Genomic DNA, 26366 nt, shown 5'->3' with positions numbered 1-26366 from the left:
TCTCTTTTCGGCAACCTTCAGTGATGTCGTGCTGGTCAATAAAACTTGATACGGTCCTTCCCACCTGTCTATTAGGCAACCTGAGCGTAGAAAATTTCGAATCATCACATAGTCCCCAGGTTAAATTTCATGACAGTTACTGTTTGGTAGGTCAGGAATCGCCAGTTTCAAATTCCTTTGCTGGTTTCTCAATTGCTGGCTCATCCTAACCAAGTATTGCACAGTCATCTCATTATTGCATTTCAGATCATCCTGGGGATCTTTCAATACGTGGGGCTGTCGTCCAAAAAGAATTTCAAAGGGTGATAGGTTAAGCGGTGACCTGGGAGTGGTTCTGATGCTGTACAACACTAGTGGCAATGCCTCCGGCCACAACAGTCCAGTTTCAGCTATCACTTTGCACAGCTTGTTTTTAATAGTACTGTTCATTCTCTCCACCTTCGCACTGGCCTGTGGTCGGTAGGGAGTATGAAGTTTGCTATTAATACCCATAAGTTTGCACATAACCTGAAAGACTTCACCTGTAAAATGGGTACCCCTATCACTTTCAATGATCTTTGGAATACCATATCTACACACAAATTCCTGCACAATTTTCTTTGCGGTAAACACAGTAGTATTTGTTGTGGCAGGAAATGCCTCTACCCAGTTTGAGAAAACATCAGTGCACACCAATACATACTTCATGTCATGACTGAGGTTTTTGTGAACCCGGTGTAGTGAAGTCTGTGCGGGCGACTGGAGGATTATGTGAATACTACCACTGACCTGGTTTGGAAATGTTGTGGACTCGAGTATTCTTCCGATGACTGGGAAGAGGAACCGCGGCAGAGATGGCCGAATCTAGGCTCTCCTCATACAGGATTAGGTCAGCAGACAGGAAGCACGTGGGGGCGCTGAAGGTCTCCTGAAAGACAGAACTGGAAAGGCGCTGATGAATCAGTGAAGAATACCAGGTTCAACTGTGCTAAAGGGCACGGGGTACTTGGAGACACTGAGGTGCTTGGAGACACTGAGGTGCTTGAGGACACTGAGGTGCTTGAGGACACTGAGGTGCTTGAGGACACTGAGGTGCTTGAGGATACTGAGGTGCTTGGGGACACTGAGGTGCTTGGGGACACTGAGGTGCTTGGGGACACTGAGGTGCTTGGGAACACTGAGGTGCGTAGAGGCACTGGGATGCGTGGAGGCACAGAGGTACTAAGGCACGGAGGTGCTGAGGCACGGAGGTACTGAGGCACGGAGGTGCTGGAAGCACGGAGGTACTAAGGCACGGAGGTGCTGGAAGCACGGAGGTACTGAGGCACGGAGGTGCTGGAAGCACGGAGGTACTGAGGCACGGAGGTGCTGGAAGCACGGAGGTACTGAGGCACGGAGGTGCTGGAAGAACGGAGGTACTGAGGCACGGAGGTACTGAGGCACGGAGGTACTGAGGCACGGAGGTGCTGGAAGCATGGAGGTACTGAGGCACGGAGGTACTGAGGCACGGAGGTACTGGAAGAACGGAGGTACTGGAAGAACGGAGGTACTGAGGCACGGAGATGCTGAGGCACGGAGGTACTGAGCTCTGGAGATCCCAACTACAACAGTAGTAAAACTGAAACACGACTTCTGTGGTTTTCAGTGGAGAACACGGAATTCAGTACTGTGCCTTTAAGACGAAACATTGCAGCTGTGCCTTTACTTTGAGACTCAGGGAAAATTATGAAATCAAATGGCAACACACAAGTAAACCAAACGGTAACAAGGGAACAGAGTTCCCACAGGAACTTAGGTACAAAGGTTACCTTAAGGGAGCTCAGCATAAGACTCACACAAGGCTGTATGTGACATGAGGAACTGGCCCAGATTCCAACTCAGCCTCCTGATTTATACTTCCTGGTCCCTGATGATTGGTGGGCAGGATTAGGTGATGTAGAGAGTCTCAGGCTGGCAGAGGATTGGACAACTCTGGGTCAGGTGAAGTCACTGTCATGTGACTACTCTAGAGGAGGCTGTGAAGTGCAGCGAGGCCTAGCAGGCCGAGAGAACACTGAAGCCTGAACTTCAGATTACTGAATTCAGCCTCACACAGGAGATCACCACAGGTGGAGCTAATTAACTATTACCTCTCAGGCAGAGAACTCAGGAAAACTGACAAGCTGTTTAACTCCGTGAGTGAAAAGACACAGGATCCAGGACAGATGGCAGGGGTAAGTCACCAAATATAAAACCTACAGTCAGGATTGTGACAGTATCCCCCTCTTCAAGGGTGGACTCCGGACACCCATCTTGAATCTTAGAGGAACTTGAGAAATTCATACAGAAGAATTTAGGACCTTCGTTGATGCAGATTCCAAAGGTTTAGGACTAAATTCTTTAACTACAGCGTTACTGAAAGTCTGTAAGTCATGGAACACAGGATCATTACTCTCAAAGAGCATGTTGGCCCACTCCAAAGCTCTTCCTCTGAATGCCAGGAACAGATATCGAGTAAAGTTGGAAAGAGTTACTGCACCTGAAGGATCAGACTCCATCCGAGAGAGAAATTGTTCAACCAGAGCGGCATATTGCAATAAATCTCCATCAAAGTAAATAGGTGGAAAACCATCAGACGAAAGCTTAGAGGATGAAACTGAAGAAAGCTTTGGCTGGACGAGTAGGACTGGATTGGATCCGAGGATACTTGGATTGGCTGGAGCCAAAGGAGACGGACCAGGCTGGTCCTGGAGTATTGCTGGACCGGCTGGAACCGGGACGGACTGACCAGGCGGGGCCTGGAGTATTGATGGACCGGCTGGAACCGGAACGGACTGGCCAAGCTGGGCCTGGAGTATTGCTGGACCGGCTGGAACTGGGACGGACTGACCAGGCGGAGCCTGGAGTATTGCTGGACCGGCTGGAACCGGGACGGACTGACCAGGCTGGGCCTGGAGTATTGCTGGACCGGCTGGAACCGGGACGGACTGACCAGGCTGGGCCTGGAGTATTGCTGGACCGGCTGGAACCGGGACGGACTGACAAGGCAGGGCCTGGAGTATTGCTGGACCGGCTGGAACCGGGACGGGCTGAGCCCTTTCTTCACAGGGCTGGGCTGAGGCAAGAGCCCCCACTTCACGGGGCTGGGCTGAGGCAAGAGCCCCCTCTTCACGGGGCTGGGCTGAGGCAAGAGCCCCCTCTTCACGGGGCTGGGCTGAGGCAAGAGCCCCCTCTTCACGGGGCTGGGCTGAGGCAAGAGCCCCCTCTTCACGGGGCTGGGCAGCACTCTGTAGACTCTCTGGCTGGGCAGCACTCTGTAGACTCTCTGGCTGGGCAGCACTCTGTAGACTCTCTGGCTGGGCAGCACTCTGTAGACTCTCTGGCTGGGCAGCACTCTGTAGACTCTCTGGCTGGGCAGCACTCTGTAGAATCTCTGGCTGGGCAGCACTCTGTAGAATCTCTGGCTGGGCAGCACTCTGTAGAATCTCTGGCTGGGCAGCACCCTGTAGACTCTCTGGGGCTGGGCGCTCTGAACCCCTCACTGGGGCTGGACGCTCTGAAGACGCCCCTCCTGGGGCTGGACGCTCTGAAGACGCCCCTCCTGGGGCTGGACGCTCTGAAGACGCCCCTCCTGGGGCTGGACGCTCTGAAGACGCCCCTCCTGGGGCTGTGGACACGGACTCCTCTGTGACTGTAAATGGCTTGAACATTCTTCTCTGGACACCCAACTTGGGATAAGGTCTTTTAACCACCGGACCCCAGTCATAAATTTGAGTCTCTCTCAGAAGAGTAGCCTTCTTGATACCCCCGTCAGCAGCAGATGGATCGGATACTGTGGATGACTTGTAGACATGAGCACTATGATACTGAGATTTGTCACTATTACCTGGCTTGCGAAGAATACAGTCTTTAACAAAATGACCAGAATTTCCACAGTAAAGACAGAGATGTAGCTCCTTACGCCGCTGACGTTCAGCTTCAGAGAGCTTGGGCCGTGGATAGCTCTGATGAAAAACTTTCCCTTGCGCAGAGGAAGAGACTCTATTAACTGAATGGGACAAAACAGGATCAACAACGTTGGTAGTATTCCTGAGGAGATCAGGCATCACAGAGAGAATACTAGGCAAAAGTTCTTGTAACTGTAGTAACATCTGGTAGAAAATCTGCAGTTGGTCAGGAGTCTTAGAGCAGAAGGTCATAGAATCTCTGTAGGACGAATTCCGCTGCAGACACTGTGCCAATCGATGCTGAGTCGACTCCAGACCTCCCAAGCGTCCTGCAATATTGCTTAGGAGGTCATGCGTCAGACAAACACTTTCGGCCGGGTCCATATGGCCAGTTCCTACTGTCATGACTGAGGTTTTTGTGAACCCGGTGTAGTGAAGTCTGTGCGGGCGACTGGAGGATTATGTGAATACTACCACTGACCTGGTTTGGAAATGTTGTGGACTCGAGTATTCTTCCGATGACTGGGAAGAGGAACCGCGGCAGAGATGGCCGAATCTAGGCTCTCCTCATACAGGATTAGGTCAGCAGACAGGAAGCACGTGGGGGCGCTGAAGGTCTCCTGAAAGACAGAACTGGAAAGGCGCTGATGAATCAGTGAAGAATACCAGGTTCAACTGTGCTAAAGGGCACGGGGTACTTGGAGACACTGAGGTGCTTGGAGACACTGAGGTGCTTGAGGACACTGAGGTGCTTGAGGACACTGAGGTGCTTGAGGACACTGAGGTGCTTGAGGACACTGAGGTGCATGAGGATACTGAGGTGCTTGTGGACACTGAGGTGCTTGGGGACACTGAGGTGCTTGGGGACACTGAGGTGCTTGGGAACACTGAGGTGCGTAGAGGCACTGGGATGCGTGGAGGCACGGAGGTACTAAGGCACGGAGGTACTGAGGCACGGAGGTGCTGGAAGCACGGAGGTACTAAGGCACGGAGGTGCTGGAAGCACGGAGGTACTGAGGCACGGAGGTGCTGGAAGCACGGAGGTACTGAGGCACGGAGGTGCTGGAAGAACGGAGGTACTGAGGCACGGAGATGCTGAGGCACGGAGGTACTGAGGCACGGAGGTGCTGGAAGCATGGAGGTACTGAGGCACGGAGGTACTGAGGCACGGAGGTACTGAGGCACGGAGGTACTGGAAGAACGGAGGTACTGAGGCACGGAGATGCTGAGGCACGGAGGTACTGAGCTCTGGAGATCCCAACTACAACAGTAGTAAAACTGAAACACGACTTCTGTGGTTTTCAGTGGAGAACACGGAATTCAGTACTGTGCCTTTAAGACGAAACATTGCAGCTGTGCCTTTACTTTGAGACTCAGGGAAAATTATGAAATCAAATGGCAACACACAAGTAAACCAAACGGTAACAAGGGAACAGAGTTCCCACAGGAACTTAGGTACAAAGGTTACCTTAAGGGAGCTCAGCATAAGACTCACACAAGGCTGTATGTGACATGAGGAACTGGCCCAGATTCCAACTCAGCCTCCTGATTTATACTTCCTGGTCCCTGATGATTGGTGGGCAGGATTAGGTGATGTAGAGAGTCTCAGGCTGGCAGAGGATTGGACAACTCTGGGTCAGGTGAAGTCACTGTCATGTGACTACTCTAGAGGAGGCTGTGAAGTGCAGCGAGGCCTAGCAGGCCGAGAGAACACTGAAGCCTGAATTTCAGATTACTGAATTCAGCCTCACACAGGAGATCACCACAGGTGGAGCTAATTAACTATTACCTCTCAGGCAGAGAACTCAGGAAAACTGACAAGCTGTTTAACTCCGTGAGTGAAAAGACACAGGATCCAGGACAGATGGCAGGGGTAAGTCACCAAATATAAAACCTACAGTCAGGATTGTGACACTTCAAAGTCCTACAAAGTCCTACAGGGTGGTAGCTGTATAAAATTGATTTGTATTACCTGGAAAGGTTCGTCTTTAGGAGGGATATGGGATGGCTCCGTCGGTATTGTCTTACCAATGTTCTTCCTCAAGCAAGTAAGACATGTCATTGCTTTCCTGCCTGCCTGAGAAGAGAACCCTGGTGCACACCAGTAAGCTCTTACCAATTTGCACATACCTTCCTTGCCCAGATGAGTAAGACAATGTGCCGCTTCAGCTAGGCTTGGGAGATACGCCCTGGGGGCCACTGGCTTACTTTGTCCATCTCTCTAGAGTCCTGAGGACTCCTGACCATATTCCTTCGCCTTCCAGACTGCCTTCTCCTTTAGGGAACACAAATCTTGCATTTCAATTAACTGTTGTGTATTTACTGTCATCAGTTGTGTGGTGTTAATTTGTGTAGTGGTGCTTGCTGCCGATTTAGCAGCATCATCCACCCGGCTGTTACCAAGTGAAATTGGGTCTTGGTTGTAAGTGTGTGCTTTACACTTGATAACAGCCATTCTGTCAGGTTCCTGTATGGCTGTCAGCAGTCTTTTGATGTGTGACGCATGCGCCACAGGTGAGCCAGCTGCCGTCATGAAATTTCTAAGGCGCAACAGGGCCCAGAAATCATGCACTACTCTGAAAGCATATCTAGAGTACGTGTATATATTAGCTGACTTACCCTTTGCCAACTCACATGCCCTGGTCAGTGCTACCAGCTCAGCCACTTATACTGAGTGAGGTGGCCCAAGGGGTTCAGCTTCTATAATACCTTCGTCATCTACAACTGCGTATCCGGTGCACAGATCTCCCGAGTCCGTCTGTCTGTGACAACTACCATCCGTGTCTTCTAGTGGGTTGTCACAACTGTCAGGTCTTGCAGTGAAAGTCTGGTTCAAGTATTCCATACAGTCATGCATATCAGTGTCTGTACTAAATCCTCTTTCACCATCATTCTCATCCTCCACCCTTTGTGCATGACAAGGCACACTTGGCAAATACGTTGCAGGATTTAGGGTGTTACACCTTTTTATGGTGATGTTTACAGGGGCCATCAGGGACAGTTCCCATTTTGTAAACTGAGCGGATGAGACATGTCTGGTTTGGGTGGCGTTTAGGAAGGCTGATACTGCATGAGGTCATGCCCTAGCACTACGTCTTCACTCTTACTTACCAACAAAGCTATTGCTGCAACACTTCATAGGCAAGTGGGGAGAGACCGTGCTACAGTGTCCAACTGTGCACTATAGTAGGCTACTGGTCTGCTGGCATCCCCATGTTTTTGTGTTAGGACCCCTGCCACGCACCCAGCACTAAGGGTACCATATAATTCAAAAGGTTTCTCATAATCTGGCATCCCCAATGCTGGTGCTTTTGTCAAGCATTCTTTCAGTTTCTCAAACGCCAGTTCGGACTCCTCAGTATGAGAAACCCGTTCTGGTTTACGTGAAGAGACCATTTCTTGCAGTGGTAGTGTTAAAATAGAGAAACCCGGAATCCAATTCCGACAATATCCACACATTCCTAGAAATGTGCTAATTTGTTGCTGAGTCTGCGGCAGAGTCATGTCACGGATGGCCTATATCCTGTCTGTGGTCATGTGTCTTAGTCCTTGTGTCAAGCAGTGTCCCAAGTATTTAACCCTTGTCTGGCACAACTGTAATTTATCCTTAGAAACCTTGTGTCCTGTCTGAGAGAGGTGAAACAGAAGTTGTTTAGTATCTGCCAGGGACAACTCAAATGAATCAGAGCATAAGTCATCAACATATTGTATCAGCACGACCCATTCTCAGGCTGAAAGGATTGCAAACAGTCATGTAGGGCCTGGGAGAAAATACCTGGGCTGTCAATGAAACCTTGGGAGAGATGGGTCCAGGTGTACTGTACTCCACTGTAAGAGAAAGCAAAGAGGTACTGGCTGTCGGGGTGAAGAGGAACAGAAAAGAAAGCCGAGCAGAGGTCAATTACAGTGAAGTAAGTAGAGGTAGAGGGGATCTGCATAAGAATGACAGCTGGATTAGGCACTACGGGGAATTGGCTCTCGACTATTTTGTTTATCCCCCTTAAATCCTGCACTAGCCTGTAGCCTCTCCCCCCACTCTTTTTCACAGGGAAGATGGGACTATTGGCTGTGCTGGACGTCCTGACTAGGATGCTCTGCTGTAGCAGCCGTTCTATGACAGGGTATACTCTTAATTCCAGCTCTGGCTTCAGAGGGTACTGGGGGATTTTTGGAGCTATCCTGCCATCTTTTATTTGCACAACTACTTGGGCTACATTTGCCATCAACCCAGTGTCCTGTCCATCTTTAGTCCATAGGGAACCTGGTATTTGCGAGATCATTTCCTCTACCTGCGATGGACATGTGTCTAGAAGGGTGGTCTTCAGTATGCCGGCTGTCGGGATCCCGGCGCACAGTATACCGGCGCCGGAATCCTGACAGCCGGCATACCGACACTTATTCTCCCTCGTGGGGGTCCACGACCCCCCTGGAGGGAGAATCAAATAGTGTGGCGCGCGTAGCGCGCCACCGTGCCCGCAGCGTGGCGAGCGCAGCGTGCCCGCAAGGGGATCATTTGCGCGCGCCACACTGTCGGTAAGCCGGCGGTCGGGCTCCCGGCGCCGGTATGCTGGTCGCCGGGAGCCCGACCGCCGGCAGACCGTACTACACCCGTCTAGAATGGTAGCATGCAACATTAGCCTTTGAGGGGTGTCTAACATATCTTGTACTTCCTGTGCATGGTTTTCATGGATATCTAAAAACACACCCTCAGCGGTACAATATATAACACACCGCATCTTACATAATACATCTCTGCCAAGTAGCTCCGTTGGGGCCGCTGCAGCCAACAAGAATGAATGTTTGGTATGCAAGGGCCATATAGTAACCTCTGCAGGTCTAGTCAGAGGATACTGCTGCACTTTTCCCATTACTCCCATTGCCGAAATAGTTTTGCCCGTGGTCATTATTCCTTTTGAAGAGGTTAATACAGATCTGGCCGCCCCTGTATCTACAAGGAAGGGTTGTCTTGTGCCAGCTACATTTATCATGACCTCAGGTTCGTCGCTAAGGCTAGTGGTCAGTCTTACTGGCTGCAGAATACAGGTGTGACCTGATCCCTGTTGTGGATGTTGACCTCCCCGCAGAGCATTGGCAGCTATTATGTGTGGGAAAGCTAGCTGTGAAGTTTCGGAGGCCTGCCAGTCCTTCTTTGGTGGGTACCTCTGTGTTTCCCCTCTGTGTGGCTCATAATCCTTCCTGTATGTTCCCTGGTCCTATCTATGTGTCTGATAACGTGGCTCGTGTTCTTGTCTAGGGGGTCTATACTTACTATATGTGTCTGTGTTTCTACAATCTCTGGCAAAATGTCCCTCCCTATGGCAGTTATAACATTTTACTGACCTTCTCCTGTCTTCAAAAGTCTGGGGTTTCGGTTGGTTGGTCATTCCTTCAAGTGCCTGTATACTCACCACCATCAACATCTCCCCTTGTGCTTCCTTCCATCTCAGAATGTTTTTGTCATGTTCCATTGCGGATTCTAAGGGCATCCACTGTTATCCCTCTCCAATTGGGCAGAGAGGTCTGTACCCTGACTTTCAATGGCTCCCTGAGTCCGTCCATTAACACCGAGACAGCCACCTCCCTATGATTCAACTCGTCTTTGATATTCTCGATCCCAGGGTACTTAGCCATTTCTGCTATCGCCCTGTGGAAATAGTCTGCTGTCGGTTCACTTTCCTTTTGTTTAAAGGTAAATATTATACCCCAATTCATCACTACCGGAAAATATAGTCCTAATTGAACATTAATTTTTTTAACGGTCTCTTGGTTATAGTCATCCCTTAGAGGTTCATCTTTCTCTATTTTGCAATCATTTAAAAAAAAAATTTGGTGCCCAATATTAGGGGGAAGGCGCGCTCGCAACACAATCCGCCAATCTTTGTTTGTGGGTTCATGGGTATTACCCAGATCCCTGATGAATTTTTGACATTTGTCCAAATCCTTGCTAGGATCAGGGAATTCTATAATGATTGACCGCAGTTCAGACCTGGTCCACGGGCAATACATTGCAATATTCCTCATGGGGGTTACTCCGTCCCTTTCAGTTCTCCCATTGGGGACAGCTATTATGCGGACGGGGTGTAGCCCAACTATATCACTTCTTTCTGAATCAACATGGGGATACACTGTCTCTTCATAATGGACGGACCCATACTTACCAGTAGCTCTGATCACAGCCCTCTCACCTGAAGAGGAAGCAGTTGTTGCTCTTACTGGTTGGGCTTGCCCCACCTGGGTTTCTTGCATGGTCACTGCCTGAGAAAGGGCTGAGATCAGGCTAGGTTCGTCATCCTCCTCTGAACTATGATCTCCTTCCTGTTGCCATATGTTTAAACAGTCGTTATGTCTGATCCTCAGTTTCCTGGATTTGATCAGACATATTCTTTTTCTAACATTTTGCAGCACCTCTGTGTCAAAACTACCAACCCTAGGAAATGATGCCCTATCTTCATCAGTCATTCGTGCCCATTCATCACAAAAAGCCTCCGTGTAAGGACCATACTTCCTACACATAATATAACCAGCGGACCCTTTCAGTCCCTTTTCTTCAGCCTGAACCCTAGCTGCCAAACGTCTCTCGCTTGTGCATTTGGCTCCCATCGTGGGCCTTTTAACACGATCCCCACATGGACAATACGAGCAAACTGTGAAAGTCCTCAGAGTTCTTTCACCAACTCCTTCTCAACCGAGTATACAACGCCCCACCGACTGATGACACGCGTATATCAGAGAGGACCCTATCAGCCCCCTCAGGCACTGGGAGCATGAAATGTATTAACGGAGTAATACCACACCTTTCCAGTGGAGGTTACAGGCCTGCTACTTTTGGGTTTCTATCCACTGGAATTCCGTGTGGGAAACGTCACCAAACCATACAATGAATGTCTAACAAAAATCTTCCTGGGAGAGCAGTGAAGTTCTTAACTCTTTACTCAATCACCTCTGCGTATGCTAACTCAGTGCATATGATGACACTATTTGCACAAAATGATGCAAAAAAACGTATCACATTGCGACGCGTATAACACATGAGCAGAGGTGCAGTCAAATCGCACGACTCACAAATACTTGTTATTTGTGTGCCTTATGATTATGAAGACAATTTTACTTTTTTCAGTAGGCTATGTCTCCGTCATCTGGAGTGTTTTACAAATGGGCTAACTCCACACCTGTCTATACTAACGTGTGGTTGCGAGCCACCACGCCACTCCCAGCTGAGTGTCAATATATGGGTGTCACATTTGGCGGGAATTGAGGATCCGGCGATTGAGACTTGCCCGAGGAAGCAACTGCCTTTGGATGAAGAAGACGAGGGGGCTGGATATAGTTCCTTCTCATGAGACAAAGGCCAATGGAAGACGTAGTCTGAGCTAGGAGTCATTGAGTAGTCGTTGAAGAAACGAGACTGAAGAAAAGAACTGCGGGCTTGTGACAGTGGTTAGAAAGACGAGACTGAAGAGAAAGAATTGCGGAGTTATGAACTGTGGCTTGAAAGACATGGCTGGAGTGAACGAGCTGTGGAATGATGAACTGTGACTTGAAAGACGTGGCTGGAGTGAACGAGCTGCGGAATGATGAACTGTGGCTTAAAAGACGAGGCTTAAGGAGTTGAAAACTGCGGAGGTCCCATAGCGGCCACGATTCCTCTGCGGCTTGGAGTCCCGGTGGACACTCTATGAGAGGAGGTGGGCTGGAGGCAATAGGACTGCTGCAGCAAAAGATAGTAGCCGGAACCAGGGCACCTGGAACAACCCGAAGCAACCTGGGACCACAGAGCTATAGCACCTTACACAATCAACTTGAAGCCCTGGCACTCTACTCTGGGCTAGCCCCCTTTTGTAAGGGAAGCCGGCCATGGATTGGCTGCACGCAGAATGGGGCTAATTGGCTTCCTTGGTCTCCAATATGGCAGCCCCCAGGAGAGAGGACACACACACCATTACAGGGAGTCAGTATGCAGACTGAACTCCCTGCCTCCCGGAAGCCACACCCCCGCCAGAGCCCTCTGCCACAGCAACTCTCTGCACGGCACCTCAGGTCCCCAGCCCCCAACCCCCAGGCACCATACAGACCCGCCAGAGGCCCGCGCCGCAGCAGCATCCCGGCGCCACAACCCTACCACCCGTTGGAGTGGCGAGACCTGGGACCCCCGGCCGGAGGTGAGAATCCGGCCGCTGACAGTACTCCCCCCTTTTCATGGTGGACTCCAAACACCCATGTGCTTTGGTTGGATTCTTGGCATGAAAGGCTCGGACTAAGCTTGGAGCATGGACATCCTCCGTGGAAACCCAGGACCTCTCCTCCGGACCATAGCCCTTCCAATCGATAAGATATTTGAGACGACCATACCTTTTACGGGAATCGAGAATCCTGTGAACTTCAAATTCCTCATTTTGAGTGGCTTGAACCTTGGGAGATTTAGGAAGCGCAGCCCAAAATCGAATCAGAACTAGAGGCTTTAACAGAGAGATATGGAAAGCGTTAGGAATCTTCAAATAGGGAGGCTTCACCTTGTACGAAACTAGGTTAAGTACTCTCTATAGGATATGGGCCGATGAACCTTGGTGCAAATTTCTTAGAGGGTACTTTGAGTCTTAAGTTTCGAGCGGCTATCCAGACTTGGTCCCCCACCTTGAGACTTGGGACAGCCTTTCATTTCAAATCTGCATAGGTTTTATATCTCTTGGAGGTCTTAAGCAAGGCCTCGTGAACCTGTTTCCAAGTTTTGGTAAACTGTTGAAGTGCTAACTCTGCGGCAGGAACCTCAAGTTGGGTAGAAGTTGAAAGTCAGTAACTCTTGGATGGTAACCGTAGTTTATGTAAAATGGAGTAGACTGAGTACCAGAATGATAGAGGTTGTTATGGGCAAATTCCGCAAATGGAAGATAGTCCAGCCAGTCGTCTTGAGAAGAGGACATGAATAACTGCAGAAAAGTTTCCAGGTCTTGGTTCACTCTTTCGGTTTGGCCATCTGTCTGGGGATGATAGGCTGAGCAGAAGTTCAGTTTCACACCAAGGGCAGAACACAGGGATCACCAGAACTTAGCCACAAACTGCGGACCCCGATCTGACACAATCTCTTGCGGTAAACCATGAAGTCGAAAAATCTCTGCTATGAAGAACTTCGCCAACTGGGACGCAAATGGGAGACCCGAAAGAGGTACAAAGTGTGCCATCTTAGAGAACCGATCAACTATGACCCAGATGGAATTTCGTCCTCCAGAAACAGGTAAATCGGTTATAAAGTCCATAGAGATGTGAGTCCATGATTTTGCGGCACAGGTAGTGGGTGAAGTAAACCTGATGGGGAGCCTTTGGGACTTTTATACTGGGCACACTTTGGACAGGCAGCTATGAACTCTTGTACATCTGTTTTGAGATGAGGCCACCAGTAGGAGCGCTGGATGAACTTGAGAGTGTTGAGACCTCCTGCATGACCCATGAAGGGTGAGGTATGAGCCAATGTAAGGAGTTTCTTTCGAAGGTTCGGAGCAACAAAAGTCCTTCCAGGTGGGGGAAGCGGAGACATACGGGTTGCTGAAAAAGAGGTGGGATTCAGGATGAACTGACCTCCTGAATTATCGGTGGATTCTTCTGAACCTAGAGAACGAGACAGGACATCAGCTTTCCTGTTAAGTGAGCCTGATTGTAAATACAAGAGATTTTTATGAACCGTGATGACTGAAATCGGATGTTGCGCTCCCTCCAGTAGATATCTCCATTCCTCGAAGGCTGGCTTGATGGCCAGCAGTTCCTGTTCTCTAATAGCGTAGTTTTGCTCAGCGGGAGAAAACTTTTGTGAGAAGAATGCACAAGGATGGACCCTCTTGTCCTCGAAGAGCTGAGACAAAACTGCTCCCACACCCACAGTGATACATCTACTTCGACCAGGAACGGACGACCGAGGTCAGGTTGCCAGAGGACAGGAGTGCTTGTGAAGGCTTCCTTCAAAGATAAAAAGGCTTTTAATGCCTCCGGAGACCACTTGGTAGGATCTGCTCCTTTTCTAGTCAACGTAGTGATGGGCGCTATGATGGATGAATAATTGTTAATTAATTTTCTATAGAAATTGGCAAATCCTAGAAACTGTTGAATCCCTTTAAGGGTAGTAGGTAACGACCAATCTTGAGTCGCTTGAACGTTAGCGGGGTCCATCTGTAACCTCTCCCCGGAGATGATATAACCGAGAAAAGGAATCGAAGATACCTCAAAAGTACACTTCTCGAGTTTGCAAAAGAGCTGATTCTTCCTTAAACGGGTCAGAACCTCCTTAACTTGCTCTCGATGGGTCTTCAGATCTCTAGAGAAGATTAGAATGTCGGCCAAATATACTACCAAGCAGTTGTAAAGGAGGTCTCTGAAATTCTCATTGACAAAATCTTGAAAGACTGCTGGGGCATTACACAATTCGAAGGGCATTACTAGGTATTCGTAATGCCCGTCGCGGGTATTAAACGCTGTATTCCATTCATCTACTGAGCGAATGCGTATCAAATTGTAGGCACCCCGTAGGTCCAATTTCGAGATGACAGTAGCCCCTTTCACTCTGTCAAATAATTCAGGGATCAATGGCAACGGATATCTGTTCTTAACGGTTATCTCATTGAGACCTATATAGTCTGTACAGGACCGCAGGCCCCCATCTTTTTTCTTCACGAAAAAGAAACCCGCCCCGGTCGAAGAGGTAGAAGGCCGAATGAAACCTTTATCCAAATTCTCCCGGATACACTCAGACATTGCTTGCGTCTCAGGGAGTGAAAGGGGGTAAGTCCGACCCCTGAGTGGAGTCTTGCCTGGAAGCAGGTCAGTGGGACAGTCCCAACTTCGATGCGGAGGCAAGGTGTCGGCCCTCTGTTTGCTGAAGACACAAGAAGGCCTGGTATTCCATCGGAAGGCTAGAGGATCTAGAGGTACAGAAAGAATTCACCGTGGATAAACAGTTCTGAAAACAAGATTCTGCCCAAGCAAGCACGTCCATAGTTTGCCAGTCAATGCGAGGATTATGTCTATGCAACCACGGAAATCCTAGAATCAGTTCGTGAGAGGCTTTAGGAATTACAAGGAAAGAGATGTTTTCCGAATGAAGAGCTCCGACCCTCATTTTAAGGGGTATAGAGGGTGATTCCGCCCCGTTCGCTCGCTGCGTTATAACGCAGCAGATCGAATGGGTCCCTGCTGTGCATGCGCCTGCTGGACGCCCGAATGCCGTAGCAGAACAGCGATCGCCTCTGCCTGATTGACAGGCAGAGGCAATCGATGGGCGGGAGGGGGCGAAACAATGGCGTTTGGCCACCGTTTCGTAGGCGCGGTCCGGCCAACGCAGGCACATATACAAGTTTCCTTGTCGCCGTCTCTGTCGTTCCTCGCTGGTGAGACGAGAACGATTGATCTGCATGGGTTCCTCTATGGATGGAGACGGCAGCCGGGGAGGGGGGGGTTGACCCGAGGCTTGGGTTGATCTGACCTTGCTTTCTCCAGACAACGTTCTCTGTATCTTAAATCTAATTTATTGCAGAGGGAGATTAGTCTATCCAGTTTGTTGGGTACATCCTGAGTCGCCAGGTCATCCTTGATCTTATCAGAGAGGCCATTCCAGAAACCTGCAATTAGTGCTTCTTCATTCCAGTTTATCTCTGAGGAGAGAGTGCGGAACTGGATCACGTACTGGCTGACGGCACGAGTGCCCTGACGTAGGTGCAGGATCTCCAATGAAGCGGCCGTAGTCCGACCTGGCTCGTCAAAGTTTTTATGAGAAGTGGACACGAATTCTGGATAATTTGAGAGGGTAGGATCCGCTCTCCCACAACGGTGAAGCCCATTCCAAAGCTTGCCCTGTGAGAAGGGATATTATGTAGGCTATCTTGGTCCGTGCCGATGGAAATTGGCAGATTGCAACTCGAACTCGATTTCACACTGATTGAGAAATCCACGGCATTGTTTCGGATTCCCATCAAATTTGCTGGGTGGTGGCAAATGCAATCGGGGGAGAAAGTCTGGTACAGTAGAAATTGGAGCTGGAGACACTAATACAGGAGTGGCTGTAGAAACTTGAGGTGCCGCCATGGCTGCATGGAGAGAATCCAGGCGATCGGACATACTCTGCATGAACTGCATAATTTGGTATTGGGTAGCCTTCTGCTTACTCAAGCGTGACAAAATGTCCACCGTGGAATCGCCTCCTGAAGCCTGATCACCCGTCGGATCCATGGGGCCAGTGCTTACTGTCATGCTCCGCGGGAATTGAGGATCCGGCGACTGAGACTTGCCCGAGGAAGCAACCGCCTGTGGATGAAGAAGACGAGGGGGCTGGATTTAGTTCCTTCTCATGAGACAAAGGCCAATGGAAGACATAGTCTGAGCTAGGAGTCAATGAGTAGTCATTGAAGAAACAAGACTGAAGAAAAGAACTGCGGGCTTGTGACTGCGGTTAGAAAGACGAGACTGAAGAGAAAGAATTGCAGAGTTATGAACTGTGGCTTGAAAGATGTGGCTGGAGTGAACGAGCTGCGGAATGATGATCTGTCTCTTGAAAGACGTGGCTGGAGTGAACGAGCTGCGGTATGATGACCTGTGGCTTAAAAGACGAGGCTGAGCCTAAAGCTAATGGGGGAATTAATTTTCCAAACATTCAGACTTACAACCATGCTTCTTTATTGAGATTTTTAAGAGACTGGTTACATGATAGTGATACTTATGCTAATACACAGCTGGAGGCACAATTTATAGGGTCCAGAAACTTGATATCTTTCCTTCACAGGGTGGAAGCGGAATTCGACCGAGACTTGAGAGATAACCCTCTTTTGTGGACGGTATATCGTTTGTGGCATATTCTTAGACGTGCTAGGAATTTAGGTGGACACAAATCCTTGTTTCTGACATTCCTGGGCAATCCGGAGTTCCAGCATGGGGAGGCGGTCTTTCCTTTCACGCTGTTCAGTAAAAGGGGCCTGCAAAACATACGGCACGTGATTGATGAGGGTGGAGGGAAGCCATTAACATTTGCAGAGGCGCGGGAGATTTACCCATTTGTTTCTGATTTCCCGCTAGCATTTTTTCAGATGCAACATTATGCCAGCTCAGTGCTTACAACTCTTTCGGCGGCAGACTACACTAATGATTTAGATACTATGCTACTGATCCCTCCTGCCACGAAATGAGCTCTGTCCATACACTATAGAAGACTTACCACTCTACTAGATCATTCTCTAGCACAATCTGGGATGCAAAAATGGACATCTGATTTCCCTAGGCTTACATGTGAAATACTTTTAAACAGCTTGCTTCAATCCTGTAAATTATTGCCTTCGGTACAGTATCAGGAAATGTTTTATAATATTATCCATAGGGCCTATTTATCCCCGTATAAGCAATATATGGCAGGCATGACGGATTCGGATAGATGTCTGAAATGCCACACACCCAAATCTGATCTCATGCACTGTTTTGGCTGTGCCCGATGATCCACCATTTTTGGCTGCAAGTACGGCGATATGCCATGGATGAGCTGATTAATTTTATTCCCTTCAATGTGGAATGGGCAATTTTTCGGGATACTCCCGTTGGGGCAGAGGGTTACAAAAGGATGCAAATGGTTACTCTTGGCAATAAGTGCGGAGGCTCGCAAGGCAATTTTACAGTCCTGGATCCTTAAGGATCCTCCCACCCTACGTCTATTTAAAGGGAAATTACACCACCTATTTCAAATGCACTGGATTGAAACTACTATTCAGAAAGAAAAATGGTGGGGCAGTTTTTTTGAGTCCTGGGAAAGCTATATTGCCACCCTCCCCACTGATTTTCAAATTAGAATAAAGAATTCATTGAAAGGAACAATGTGGCATGAGACTAGATCAGCTATTGGTGACCCTCCCAGGGCTGTTTCTAGTAGTGATGAGCGAGGTTCGGTTTTACTCGGTTTTACTCGGTTTGTTTCTAGCCAATTTGGCTCCCAGTGCAAGATTTAAAAATGCGCCCCCCATGACATAAAAAAATGTGCCCCCCCCCCCATACCTAGATAAAAAAAAAAAACTTGCGTGCGCACCCGGCAAGGGGGCGTGGCCTCATCTAAATGGTTGTGGCCTCATTTAAATGGGCATGGCCTCGTCTGAAAAGACTACCTCACAATCCAGTTTTTGACCAAAACATCACGACCACCACAGGAAAAAAAAATTCTACCATATTAAGCCCCACACAGTAATGCCCCCTGCACCATATTATGCCACACACCGCAATGCCCCCTGCACCATATTATACCACACACTGCAATGCCCTTGATACATTAAATCCCCACACTACGGCAGGCAAGAGTCCCCATTTCACACATTACGGCAGGTGTCCCCATTTTACACATTGAGAGAGAGAGAATACTTACAGAGGCGATTACCGCTCTTCGGCCCGCCTCACCAGTTGCTCCTCGCTCCGGCCTTTCCCTCTTCCTAACTTGGATCCCCCTCTGTACTCCGCTCGGGGGGGGGGTGAGTTTTGCGGAGTGACTGGGTTGCGTCGTGACGTAAAATCCGTGAAACTCCGCCCCCCGAGCGGGTTACTCTGGGAGAAATAGGAGGAGGAAGCAGGGAGCCACAGTTAGTGCCGGGGCGGGCGCCCAGTGCGGTTGCACTGCTCGCCTGCCCCAAGAAACGGCCCTGGACCCTCCCATAGTGATAGCAAATTGAGGGCTGGTGGCGTTGCATGGTCCCGGCCTCCTCATAACCCCATAGCATGGAGACTAGCAGGATTTTTCTTTGGTTCTACTATTTATTAGTGATGAGCGGGTTCGGTTTCCGAGAAACCGAACCCCCCCGAACTTTACCCTTTTTACACGGGTCCGAGCCATACTCGGATTCTCCCGTATGGCTCGGCTAACCCGAGAGCGCCCGAACGTCATCATCCCGCTGTCGGATTCTCGCGAGATTCGGATTCTATATAAGCAGCCGCGCGTCGCCGCCATTTTCACACGTGCATTGAGATTGATAGGGAGAGGACGTGGCTAGCGTCCTCTCCGTTTATATAGTTATAGTTAGTTGATCTGATTGCTACTGCTTAGCTTATTGTGGGGAGGATTGGGGAGCAGCTGTTAGGAGGAGTACAGTGCAGAGTTTTGCTAGTTTTTTTTTATCCGTTCTCTGCCTGAAAAAAACGCTCCATACCATATCTGTGCTCAGCCTCAGTGTGCTGCATGATATATATGACTGTGCTGAGTGCTCACACTGCTTAATTGTGGGGGAGACTGGGGAGCAGCTATAGCAGGAGTACAGTGCACAGTTTTGCTGACAGTGACCACCAGTATACGTTTGTCTGCCTGAAAAACACTCCTGTGGTGTCTTTTTTTCTTTATACTATAAGTATAAACGCAGTCTGCTGACAGTGTCCACCAGGTCCATTGTACTGTATATAGCAGTACGGTAGGCCACTGCTGTACCTACCTCTGTGTCTTCAGTCACTCGTCGTCATACATAAAGTATACTATCCATCCATCTACATTGTATACCTGTGGTGTCTTTTTTTCTTTATACTATAAACGCAGTCTGCTGACAGTGTCCACCAGGTCCATTATACTGTATATAGCAGTACGGTAGGCCACTGCTGTACCTACCTCTGTGTCTTCAGTCACTCGTCATCATACATAAAGTATACTATCCATCCATCTACATTGTATACCTGTGGTGTCTTTTTTTCTTTATACTATAAACGCAGTCTGCTGACAGTGTCCACCAGGTCCATTATACTGTATATAGCAGTACGGTAGGCCACTGCTGTACCTACCTCTGTGTCTTCAGTCACTCGTCGTCATACATAAAGTATACTATCCATCCATCTACATTGTATACCTGTGGTGTCTTTTTTTCTTTATACTATAAACGCAGTCTGCTGACAGTGTCCACCAGGTCCATTATACTGTATATAGCAGTACGGTAGGCCACTGCTGTACCTACCTCTGTGTCTTCAGTCACTCGTCGTCATACATAAAGTATACTATCCATCCATCTACATTGTATACCTGTGGTGTCTTTTTTTCTTTATACTATAAACGCAGTCTGCTGACAGTGTCCACCAGGTCCATTATACTGTATATAGCAGTACGGTAGGCCACTGCTGTACCTACCTCTGTGTCTTCAGTCACTCATCGTCATACATAAAGTATACTATCCATCCATCTACATTGTATACCTGTGGTGTCTTTTTTTCTTTATACTATAAACGCAGTCTGCTGACAGTGTCCACCAGGTCCATTATACTGTATATAGCAGTACGGTAGGCCACTGCTGTACCTACCTCTGTGTCTTCAGTCACTCGTCGTCATACATAAAGTATACTATCCATCCATCTACATTGTATACCTGTGGTGTCTTTTTTTCTTTATACTATAAACGCAGTCTGCTGACAGTGTCCACCAGGTCCATTATACTGTATATAGCAGTACGGTAGGCCACTGCTGTACCTACCTCTGTGTCTTTAGTCACACGTCGTCATACATAAAGTATACTATCCATCCATCTACATTGTATACCTGTGGTGTCTTTTTTTCTTTATACTATAAACGCAGTCTGCTGACAGTGTCCACCAGGTCCATTATACTGTATATAGCAGTACGGTAGGCCACTGCTGTACCTACCTCTGTGTCTTCAGTCACTCGTCGTCATACATAAAGTATACTATCCATCCATCTACATTGTATACCTGTGGTGTCTTTTTTTCTTTATACTATAAACGCAGTCTGCTGACAGTGTCCACCAGGTCCATTATACTGTATATAGCAGTACGGTAGGCCACTGCTGTACCTACCTCTGTGTCTTCAGTCACTCGTCATCATACATAAAGTATACTATCCATCCATCTACATTGTATACCTGTGGTGTCTTTTTTTCTTTATACTATAAACGCAGTCTGCTGACAGTGTCCACCAGGTCCATTATACTGTATATAGCAGTACGGTAGGCCACTGCTGTACCTACCTCTGTGTCTTCAGTCACTCGTCGTCATACATAAAGTATACTATCCATCCATCTACATTGTATACCTGTGGTGTCTTTTTTTCTTTATACTATAAACGCAGTCTGCTGACAGTGTCCACCAGGTCCATTATACTGTATATAGCAGTATGGTAGGCCACTGCTGTACCTACCTCTGTGTCTTCAGTCAATCGTCGTCATACATAAAGTATACTATCCATCCATCTACATTGTATACCTGTGGTGTCTTTTTTCTTTATACTATAAACGCAGTCTGCTGACAGTGTCCACCAGGTCCATTATACTGTATATAGCAGTACGGTAGGCCACTGCTGTACCTACCTCTGTGTCTTCAGTCACTCGTCGTCATACATAAAGTATACTATCCATCCATCTACATTGTATACCTGTGGTGTCTTTTTTTCTTTATACTATAAACGCAGTCTGCTGACAGTGTCCACCAGGTCCATTATACTGTATATAGCAGTACGGTAGGCCACTGCTGTACCTACCTCTGTGTCTTCAGTCACTCGTCGTCATACATAAAGTATACTATCCATCCATCTACATTGTATACCTGTGGTGTCTTTTTTTCTTTATACTATAAACGCAGTCTGCTGACAGTGTCCACCAGGTCCATTATACTGTATATAGCAGTACGGTAGGCCACTGCTGTACCTACCTCTGTGTCTTCAGTCACTCGTCGTCATACATAAAGCATACTATCCATCCATCTACATTGTATACCTGTGGTGTCTTTTTTTCTTTATACTATAAACGCAGTCTGCTGACAGTGTCCACCAGGTCCATTATACTGTATATAGCAGTACGGTAGGCCACTGCTGTACCTACCTCTGTGTCTTCAGTCACTCGTCGTCATACATAAAGTATACTATCCATCCATCTACATTGTATACCTGTGGTGTCTTTTTTTCTTTATACTATAAACGCAGTCTGCTGACAGTGTCCACCAGGTCCATTATACTGTATATAGCAGTACGGTAGGCCACTGCTGTACCTACCTCTGTGTCTTCAGTCACTCGTCATCATACATAAAGTATACTATCCATCCATCTACATTGTATACCTGTGGTGTCTTTTTTTCTTTATACTATAAACGCAGTCTGCTGACAGTGTCCACCAGGTCCATTATACTGTATATAGCAGTACGGTAGGCCACTGCTGTACCTACCTCTGTGTCTTCAGTCACTCGTCATCATACATAAAGTATACTATCCATCCATCTACATTGTATACCTGTGGTGTCTTTTTTTCTTTATACTATAAACGCAGTCTGCTGACAGTGTCCACCAGGTCCATTATACTGTATATAGCAGTACGGTAGGCCACTGCTGTACCTACCTCTGTGTCTTCAGTCAATCGTCGTCATACATAAAGTATACTATCCATCCATCTACATTGTATACCTGTGGTGTCTTTTTTCTTTATACTATAAACGCAGTCTGCTGACAGTGTCCACCAGGTCCATTATACTGTATATAGCAGTACGGTAGGCCACTGCTGTACCTACCTCTGTGTCTTCAGTCACTCGTCGTCATACATAAAGTATACTATCCATCCATCTACATTGTATACCTGTGGTGTCTTTTTTTCTTTATACTATAAACGCAGTCTGCTGACAGTGTCCACCAGGTCCATTATACTGTATATAGCAGTACGGTAGGCCACTGCTGTACCTACCTCTGTGTCTTCAGTCACTCGTCGTCATACATAAAGTATACTATCCATCCATCTACATTGTATACCTGTGGTGTCTTTTTTTCTTTATACTATAAACGCAGTCTGCTGACAGTGTCCACCAGGTCCATTATACTGTATATAGCAGTACGGTAGGCCACTGCTGTACCTACCTCTGTGTCTTCAGTCACTCGTCGTCATACATAAAGCATACTATCCATCCATCTACATTGTATACCTGTGGTGTCTTTTTTTCTTTATACTATAAACGCAGTCTGCTGACAGTGTCCACCAGGTCCATTATACTGTATATAGCAGTACGGTAGGCCACTGCTGTACCTACCTCTGTGTCTTCAGTCACTCGTCGTCATACATAAAGTATACTATCCATCCATCTACATTGTATACCTGTGGTGTCTTTTTTTCTTTATACTATAAACGCAGTCTGCTGACAGTGTCCACCAGGTCCATTATACTGTATATAGCAGTACGGTAGGCCACTGCTGTACCTACCTCTGTGTCTTCAGTCACTCGTCGTCATACATAAAGTATACTATCCATCCATCTACATTGTATACCTGTGGTGTCTTTTTTTCTTTATACTATAAACGCAGTCTGCTGACAGTGTCCACCAGGTCCATTATACTGTATATAGCAGTACGGTAGGCCACTGATGTACCTACCTCTGTGTCTTCAGTCACTCGTCGTCATACATAAAGTATACTATCCATCCATCTACATTGTATACCTGTGGTGTCTTTTTTTCTTTATACTATAAACGCAGTCTGCTGACAGTGTCCACCAGGTCCATTATACTGTATATAGCAGTACGGTAGGCCACTGCTGTACCTACCTCTGTGTCTTCAGTCACTCGTCGTCATACATAAAGTATACTATCCATCCATCTACATTGTATACCTGTGGTGTCTTTTTTTCTTTATACTATAAACGCAGTCTGCTGACAGTGTCCACCAGGTCCATTATACTGTATATAGCAGTACGGTAGGCCACTGATGTACCTACCTCTGTGTCTTCAGTCACTCGTCGTCATACATAAAGTATACTATCCATCCATCTACATTGTATACCTGTGGTGTCTTTTTTTCTTTATACTATAAACGCAGTCTGCTGACAGTGTCCACCAGGTCCCAGTGCCATAACTAGGCATTTTAGCGCTGTGTGCAAGAAATGGTGTTGGCGCCCCCCCTTATGTAATATAGGGGCAGTGCGCGCCGTAGGCGTGCAAAAAATATATAGGGGCATGGCTTCACGAGGAAGGGGCGTGGCCACAAAATAATGGCAATTCATACTACAGTGCACAGTAGTCTCCATTATTCAAATTACACTGCACAGTAGCGCCACTACACCAGGTAGAGCCCCTTCTACACATTACGGCAGACAGCGTCCCCTTTGTACACATTACGGCAGACAGCGTCCCCCTTTTTACACATTATGGCAGACAGCGTCCCCTTTTTACACATTACGGCATACGGCAGACAGCGTCCCCCTTTTTACACATTACGGCAGACAGCGTCCCCATTTTTACACATTACGGCAGACAGCGTCCCCCTTTTTACACATTACGGCAGACAGTCCCTCTTTTTATACATTACGGTAGACAGCGTCCCATTTTTACGCATTACAGCAGCCAGTCCCCCTTTTTACTCATTACGGCAGACAGTGTCCCCTTTTTACGCATTACGGCAGCCAGTCCCCCTTTTTACGCATTACAGCAGACAGCGTCCCCCTTTTTACGCATTACGGCAGCCAGTCCCCCTTTTTACTCATTACGGCAGACAGTGTCCCCTTTTTACGCATTACGGCAGACAGCATCCCCCTTTTTACACATTGCGGCAGACAGTCCCCCTTTTTACACATTGCGGCAGACAGAATAGAGAGAGAGAGAGAGAGAGAGAGAGGGGACAGAAAGTGAGAGAGTCAGTCAGGACATATATACTGTACATCTGCATATATACTCACCCTGCAGTGCTGAAACTGGCTCTGAGCTCTGCTGCTTCTGGTGACTCCTCCTCAGTACCTGAGGCGCAGGATGGCTGCAGACCTGGCTGGTGATAGATGGCGGGTGGGCGCCATCGCTGCTGCTCGTTGATCTGCTCCGCTCCTCGGCCACTCCATGCCGCCGCTGGTTGTTCCTAGATTACCACACGCCGTCGCTGGTCACCACGCGCCGCTCCTCGATCTTCACAGCTCCTCGGTCTTCTTTCACCACCATGTCCGCCCCCAGAATGCCGTGCGCAATGATGTCACGGCCGCACCGGCATTGTGGGAAGGTGGAGGGGGGGAGATAACAGAGGCGGTGGGAGTGTCGAGTGGGAGGCGGGACTGCTCAGCAGGCAAGGGAATGCCAGACCGGGCGGCCATACATATAAAAACTTATGCCGCATTTTATAACTGTCGTGCCGGCGCCGCCTACTATATTTAGTGCCCTGACTCCTGGCTGTCCTCGCAGCGCAGCGGGGGACTCTGCCTGCGCTCCCTGTAGGAGTGCGCTGTGTGCAACGCCCACTCTGTACACACCTAGTTACGGCTGTGCCAGGTCCATTATACTGTATATAGCAGTACGGTAGGCCACTGCTGTACCTACCTCTGTGTCTTCAGTCACTCGTCGTCATACATAAAGTATACTATCCATCCATCTACATTGTATACCTGTGGTGCCTTTTAGTTGTGCGCATTAAAATATGGAGAACAAAAATGTGGAGGTTAAAAAAATAGGGAAAGATCAAGATCCACTTCCACCTCGTGCTGAAGCTGCTGCCACTAGTCATGGCCGAGACGATGAAATGCCATCAACGTCGTCTGCCAAGGCCGATGCCCAATGTCATAGTACAGAGCATGTAAAATCCAAAACACAAAAGATCAGTAAAAAAATGACCCAAAAATCTAAATTAAAAGCGTCTGAGGAGAAGCGTAAACTTGCCAATATGCCATTTACGACACAGAGTGGCAAGGAACGGCTGAGGCCCTGGCCTATGTTCATGGCTAGTGGCTCAGCTTCACATGAGGATGGAAGCACTCATCCTCTCGCTAGAAAAAGAAAAGACTTAAGCTGGCAAAAGCACAGCAAAGAACTGTGCGTTCTTCGAAATCACAAATCCCCAAGGAGAGTCCAATTGTGTCGGTTGCGATGCCTGACCTTCCCAACACTGGACGGGAAGAGCTTGCACCTTCCACCATTTGCACGCCCCCTGCAAGTGCTGGAAGGAGCACCCGCAGTCCAGTTCCTGATAGTCAAATTGAAGATGTCACTGTTGAAGTACACCAGGATGAGGATATGGGTGTTGCTGGCGCTGGGGAGGAAATTGACAAGGAGGATTCTGAAGTTGAGGTGGTTTGTTTAAGTCAGGCACTCAGGGAGACACCTGTTGTCCGTGGGACGAATATGGCCATTGACATGCCTGGTCAAAATACAAAAAAAATCGGTGTGGAATTATTTCAACAGAAATGCGGACAACAGGTGTCAAGCCGTGTGTTGCCTTTGTCAAGCTGTAATAAGTAGGGGTAAGGACGTTAACCACCTCGGAACATCCTCCCTTATACGTCACCTGCAGCGCATTCATCATAAGTCAGTGACAAGTTCAAAAACTTTGGGTGACAGCGGAAGCAGTCCACTGACCACTAAATCCCTTCCTCTTGTAACCAAGCTCCTGCAAACCACACCACCAACTCCCTCAGTGTCAATTTCCTCCTTACCCACGAAAGCCAATAGTCCTGCAGGCCATGTCACTGGCAAGTTTGACGAGTCCTCTCCTGCCTGGGATTCCTCCGATGCATCCTTGAGTGTAACGCCTAC

This window comes from Pseudophryne corroboree, chromosome 6 (assembly GCF_028390025.1).
Source record: "Pseudophryne corroboree isolate aPseCor3 chromosome 6, aPseCor3.hap2, whole genome shotgun sequence".
In the NCBI taxonomy this organism is placed as follows: Eukaryota; Metazoa; Chordata; class Amphibia; order Anura; family Myobatrachidae; genus Pseudophryne; species Pseudophryne corroboree.
This window is presented reverse-complemented; position numbering follows the sequence as displayed.